Here is a 7524-nt window from a genome sequence, read left to right as displayed (position 1 = left end):
AGATTTGATTGAAAAATTAAATCAGGAGCCTATTATAGAGATGCCATTAAGGAGATCTAATAGAGTACTGCATCAACTGGATAATAATTTTTTGATCTGGGATGGTGATCTCATCGAACTAGATGAGAATGATGAAGATCCGACACCTATATGGATGCCATGCAGAGATCCGACTCTGAAAAATAGCTAAATACCATGAAATCTATGGAGTTCATGGAGATCAATAGTGTATGGATACTTGTTGATCCACCCAAAGAGATTAAACCCATAGGGTGCAAATCAATCTTCAAAAGAAAAAGAGAAGCAGACGAAAAAGTAGAGACCTATAAAGTTCATTTAGTTGTTAAGGGATATCGTCAATGTTATAGTATTGGCTATGATGAGATATTTTCTCTTATGACAATGCTCAAGTCTATTTTGATTATGCTTGCTATAGTGGCACACCTAGGTTATAAGATCTGACAAATGAATATCAAAATCATTTTTCTTAAAGAAAAGTTGAAAGAAGAGATGCATGTAATGAAAGAATAATATCCTATAAGCCAATCACATATAGGATGTGATAGGATGTTTATTATAATTTATCTTTTAAATTTATATAAATTAATATTTATATTATTAATAAAATAGATATTTTTAATTTATTATATGTCGTATCTTATTATTTTTAAGATTATAATGAACCCCATAGATCCAGGCAATGATTTTAGAGTCATGATGAGATCATGCTAGTGAGATCTAAATCCTTGATAGCCATGATCTAAAATATTTTTAGTCATTAATACATTGAGTCAGAGATCAGTGATACTGGTAAGACTGGCATGTCCTATGTATGCTCAGAAATAAGGATGGTTGATCTCACAATCACTTGTGTGGTAACATTAATACCAGGATATGGATGCTCATTAGAGAATATGTTCACTGAATTGACCTATGAAAGAATATCAGATGGAGTTTTATTTACATGTCAACTGATGATTCTCTAGTAAGAGTTGTGTAAGTGATCTTTTGACCTGAGATCACCATGGTATCTTATGTACTTGGATTCATATTTTGATCCACTTTCTAACTTGGTTCTTTGATGTAAGGGTACATTTGCACTGAACGTGACCAACTCCGGAGCTATTTCTGCTGTCAAGATTTACTCCGATGGAATATGGGTATAAATATCTCTCCGACCTAAGACCGTCACAGTGACTTGCAAGCAACTCAATGCACTTAGGCACTGGACTATCTGAATTTTTAATTCAGTGACGGAAGGTTGCTGGGTGTAGTCAAGTACTTGACTTGTCGGTGCGTGTGTCAAGATGGGATTGACCACTCCAGTTTAGGAGCTATGTACAGTCGTGTTTCAATTTAAAAAAATCTTGGCCCGGGTAGTCCTTGTGAGGAGTCACAGGACTGTTTGAGTTGAGCACGATTCGGATGATCTGATCAGGGTTGACAGTTTAACCTTGAGTCATCCTAAACACAAGGGTCAAAAGGATGAATTATATAGTAACCATATTCATGTAGGTTCTGAGTGTTGCGATTGTGACTCTTTGATCTATCCGGATGTCGGGTACCATTGCTAGATGGTCACTTCGATTAGTACAGGAATTGGTTCTTGTGCTACCGGCTTAGGTTCGAACCTGCGGGGTCACACACATTAGAGGTTCCTATCTGATCTGATGGCTGATGTAGAATCCTATATGTTTGGGACTCAGTGATCGATAATCAGGATTCTCTGAGCACGAGTTTCACACATTATGGGTACCGGGATCAAGAGTCCCACTGGTTGGACTTTTCGATCAGGGTTACATATCGATGAATTCTGATGCCCGATTGCCCATCGGATTTGGACTAAATATTTATGAGAGGTTTAATTAGTGATTTGATCACTAATTAACTCAATTTGATTGAGTAATTATTTTTGGATCAAGTCTAATTGAATTGAATTTAGTTGGGTTTGACCCGATTAGGTTAAGAGTTGACCTAATCGTCGAGATGATTTGGTCCCTGATTTGATCAGGGGTTGGGCTTAGTCAATTCCTGATTTGATTAGAATTTTATTGAGCCTAATTAAGCCTAATTTAGTTGGGTTTAAATTAGTCTAATTGGACCTAAATTATTTGATTCAATTAGGTTGGTTTAAATAATTAAACCACCTTGATTCAATCTCCATGCGCCACCTCACTTCTATTGCACCCATTTGAATTCATGAGAAGGAACTTTTCATGAATTATTTCCTCACACCAAGCCCTCTCTACGCCCCACTTTAATGTGCTATATGAATGGATAAGGATGATTGGTTGGCTATTCAAATTCAAAATAAAGTTTGAATTTGAATGGGCAATCAATCTTTGCACCTTATCCCTTTTTTTACGTCTCATTTATTACATGAGAAAAGGCTTCTCATGAAATCACTCCATGCACAATTTAAGCCATGCCTCACGCCTTTAGTGGATAAGGGATGAGTTGGTGTCTATTTGAATTCAAAATTTGATTTAAATTCAAATGTGCAATTACTCATCTTTATCTTTTCTTTTGGATAAGACGTTTGACGTTGTTATAAAAGGAGGAGAAGAGTGGGGCGTACAAGAGGAAGATTTTTGGAGAAAAATTTTAGGGCGTGAGAAGTCTTGTGCATGAGAAGGAAGTCCATATCCTTCCAAGAAAAAAAGAAAGAAAAGAAAGAAAAGTGGGTGCAAGGTTTTCGGTAAGTTTTCTAGAGTTTTAGCCTGGGGTTCGGGAAGTGAGAAAGTGAGCTACGAGTGTCGTAAGCCCACAAAATTTTAGAGAGATCTTCAACATCCTCTCAAGCATGTCTGTTGATGATCCAGAATATCCAAAGAATCGACAGACATCGATCGAAGGAGTTCGATCAGCATCGGCTGTCAAAAGGGCCCTAGAATGAGCTAGCACTCGTGAGGAGTCGATCAGACCGGGAGCTTTGTATGGATGATCCACAGAGACCAGACACACTGTGTGGCTGCATCACGATGATCAGACTCTCTCGATGGTGATCAGATTACGGCGATCTACTATCCGCACAAAGGTATTGTGTTCTGAACACATTACAGTAAAGTGTTTACTGTTAGAATTTGAATTTCAAATTTAAATGTATGCATGCTATATATCATATTTAGATCCTAGTGTAGGATAAATTTATATTAATTAATTAGATTAATTAATATTTTTCTACTGTAAAATCATAATTTTGAAAAAGTTTTAAAATTATCATTTTACCCCTGCACTAAATTTTCCCACATCAATCGCTAAAGGTGAAGAGTCGGATGAGCTCTTGATGATTTCAGAGGAGCCCATGAGGTGTGGAGTATTCGAGATAGCTTTGGAGGGGTCCATGGAGTGCAGAGGGTCTTAAGGGGCAGCAATGGTGATCGAGGTGCAGCGGTAGGCTCAATAGGATAGCATTGGATGGTTGACCTCGGATGGCTTGGGTGTAGAGTCGACTTCTACGGCATCAAGAGGACTTCAGGTTCAGGTGGAGCATCGGGCAGAGGTGACTTCACAAGTGGAGGGAGATGTAACATGAGTTCAGAGCAGAGGGGTGCAAGGGGAGGACTTACATCCCAGCACCAGCATCAGAGTTGCACATAGCTAGGTGGAGCAGAGTGTGCAGGTGAGAGGCATGGCTCTAAGAAGATCATATTAGGTGGAGCATCAGTTGTAGTGAGTACCGATTTAGGAGTGCTATGATTTTTTTAGAAAAGTACAGGGCAAGTGGTGTAGCTACTAAGCAAAAGAGAGCCTACAAATTTGAAGGTGATGCCAAGATGCAAGTAAAGATCTTCAGTTATAGAGGCGGTCATCCCAAAAGTCTCCAAGAAAGTTTAGCAGCTGAAGAAGGTTGGCGATGGCAAGGATGTTCGCACAAGTGACTGTCAGGGGATGCATCGATAGTGGAATCATATAGGAGGACACTGCCAGGTTTGCCAAAGCTTAGGGGCACCAAGATGGAGATTGTAAGTGTTGGTGTGGTGCTCTCAAGCCTTGGAAATAGGTGAAAAGAGGACCAAGGGATCAAGGGAGCATCAACCAGTAGAGGAGAGTCGACTCGGTTTTGAGATGAGTTGACTCGATTCCAGGCAAGTCGACTTGGTCTTAGTCCAAGATGACTCGATCTCAATGGGGCACCAGACAAAGAGCTATGTTTCGTCGGTATGCAGGTGGCATGCAGTCGAGTTGACTCGGGTTCATGATGAGTCGACTCAGATGCAGGCGAGTCGACTTGATCTTAGTTGGAGTCGACTTGATTTTCACAAACAGCATAGATTGGGGTTTCTGTTTTGGTCTTGGCTTGGGCTTGATCCTAGGGGTAGAATTGGTTTGGTTCTAAGGTCTTGAGGTCCAAGAATTTGGGACTTCAAGGGGCTAATTTACGTATAATCTGGGTTTTGGATCCATGGGGTGAGACTGAGTCAAGTCATGGGTGTACATGGGCTTGGGATGAACTCAATCTTATTGAATTTGCCAGGGGAGTTTTTTGTCAAGCCTATTGGCTTTGTATATATATAGGTTGTATTAGGGTTAACAATACAATCGAATCTAATTGATCTTTTCTCCCTAACTCTCTCTCTTTCTCTTTGGTTCCAATGCCAAACCCTAGATGCCCCCTTTGTTTTTCTTCGTTTGTTGGATTAACACCCAAGTCCACGCAAGACGATCCTCATCTAGTACAGGAGTTTTACCACTAGTTTCTCAACAAGTCGTATCAGAGTGGTACCAGATTTCAATAGGGTTATGCCCTTTGATCTAAAAAATATAGATGTAACTTATCAACACCTTGTGAACAAAATCTTCAAAGATTAGATTGGGTAGAACATGAAAATATATGTGGACAATATGCTCGTCAAAAGTAAATCCATGAGGACCCATGTCAATGACCTCAAAGAAGCCTTTGCCATCCTATGAAAGTATAAGATGAAGCTGAATCTGATCAAGTATACTTTCAGGATGACTTTTGAGAATTTTTTAGGCTTCATGGTCTCTAGCCGAGGAATAGAGGTCAATCTAGAGAAAATCAAGGCTGTGCATGAGATGACTCCCCTAAGGACAATCAAGGAGGTGCAACATCTTATGGAAAGAGTCACTGCTTTGAACCGATTTGTCTCGAGATCGGCTGAACGATGCTTGCCCCTTTTTTAAGTCCTGAAATAGGTAGAAAATTTTTTGTGGATCGAGGAGTGTCAAAAGACTTTCACCTGTTGAGATTTGGTGTTTCAAGATTCGATCCACATTGAGCTCACAGTGAGATTCAGGATGACGATTGGAGTCCAACAAGTCTAAGAATAGCTCAAACAGAGTCCAGACGGTGAAGATATGAGTGAAAGAAGTTTAGAGCAGGTGGCACGATGCATGAGGTGGCGAAGGCAGGCGGCAGGTCGGTGGAGGTTGGCGGTGGCGCAGTCGGGCCCGACGGATGCGAGCATGGCCCAGCATATGGACAGGCCCAACATGGGCACGCATGCAGGCCGGCCCAGCACCTTGCGTGGTCTATCATGGACCGCAGGGTGTTGGGCGGTCCATGTAGGCCACGTGGATCGATCACGTGGTCTATGCACGGTCCATGGGCAATTTTACACGATTCGAAGGCTTTGGAGGGAGCTGTTCATGATCGGATGGTTAAGGATAACTCTGGACATGATCAGGCTTGATTTGAGGCTATAGTGTGTGATTGGATGGCTTTGGTGCGAGCCAATTATGATCGAATGGCCATATATGGTTTTAGGATTGATTAGGACTCAGTATTCCTAGTGTAACAGTATTTTTGAGATTCTAGAGCTTATATAGCTCCGATTGACGAGTTGTTTATTGTGTTGGATAGCTGGTGATGTTCTAGAGGTGTAGAAATGCTTCAAGAGAGGTTTTAGAAAGCTTTTATGAGGGTTTTGGGGTTTTTTATTGAGATACTTTTGTATAAAAATTGAGTGGTGAGTTTTTCTTGCATTGGTTATGTTTTATTCTCTCATAGTGAAGCTTGCATGTCTCATGGAGGTAGACTTGAGGTTGATCCATATATTTATATTATAATTTTTATTTTATTTCTTCTTTCTTTTTACTGTACCATGTGGTACTGAATCCTGCACAATAATTGGTATCAGAGCAAGATAGTACCAGAGCATAGGTTGCAGCGGTGGTGATTGAGATAGAAGATGGAGAAGACAAGCTCAATCAAGGTAGAGATCAATAGATTTGATGGAAAGGATAATTTCTCCTTGTGACAGGCGAGGGTGAAGGACGTGCTCATCCAACAAGAGTTGATTGATGCTCTCTTGTACGAGGAGAAGCAGACTACCATGGAGGTACAAGATTGGAGGCGGCTCTCGATGCAGACGATGAGTACAATCCACTTGTACCTAGTGGATAAGGTGGTGATCCATGTACTTGATGAGACTTTCCTGACGATGCTATGGTTGAAGCTTGAGGAGTTGTACATGGTGAAGTCTCTCACCAACATCCTCTTTCTCTGAAGACAGTTCTACCAGCTATAGATGATTGAGGGACAGAGCATGCAGTAGTATTTCAGCCACTTTCAGAAGATCTTCACTGACCTCCTCAGTATTGGCAAAAAAGTTGAAGAGAAGACTAGACGTTGGTTTTGCTAGCATCGCTTCCTCCTTCATATAAGTCCTTAGTGACTGTTCTTCTAGTGGAAAAGAGCACCATCAAGATGGACAAGATCATCGTGGTGATTCTCCAAAATGAGGTTCTGAGAAAGGAGAACCCAACTTTGAGCTCAGGTAGCAGCTCAACTTTGGTAGTTTCTAGAGGAGCAGAAGGTGGTAGACAGAGCGATAGGAGATCACAACAAGGATGGTCCAAGTTTAAGACAAGAGACTTGATCCAGATCAGATGTTATCGATGTGATGAGTTTGCCCTCAACTCAGAGATTGGATGAGGGCTACTGCAGTGATGACCAATAACGAATCAGAGGATGATGTCTTGGAGATATCTGATGAGGTATCTATTTCTTTCGAGCAATGAATTTTAGATTCTGCATACATCTATCATGTATGTTGCAGAGAGAAGTAGTTTGACTCCTTGAAGAGCAGTGAGGACACTGTTTATTTACTGGGTGGATCGAGCTATACGATCAGAGTCATCGAGATGGTCAACAGGAGGATACATGATGGTGTAGTATAGAGATTGGGGGAGATCCAATACATATCTGATTTCAGACAGAATCTTATCTCATTGAGCAGACTGGATTCAAGAGACTATAAGATGGTAGCTGGTGGAGGAATTCTGAAGGTGTTGTATGATGATAGGATTATTTTGGAAGAGAATAAAAAGATGAGAGTTTTTTTCTATCTAATGGAGAGCCTAGCATGAGGTGGGGCTTCAGAAGTAAGGTGGAGCCAGAGTGAGGTGGAGCTCCAGATGAAGGTGGATTGAGCACTAAATGGGAGACTCAGGAGGACAAGAGGCAACATCATAGAGTGAAGTTTCTATTGCCACAGGAGACTTTTTCGAGCAGATTTTTGATCAGAGTGGACACAGTCCATGACGGAAGTTGGATCG

This window comes from Elaeis guineensis, chromosome 9 (assembly GCF_000442705.2).
Source record: "Elaeis guineensis isolate ETL-2024a chromosome 9, EG11, whole genome shotgun sequence".
In the NCBI taxonomy this organism is placed as follows: Eukaryota; Viridiplantae; Streptophyta; class Magnoliopsida; order Arecales; family Arecaceae; genus Elaeis; species Elaeis guineensis.
This window is presented reverse-complemented; position numbering follows the sequence as displayed.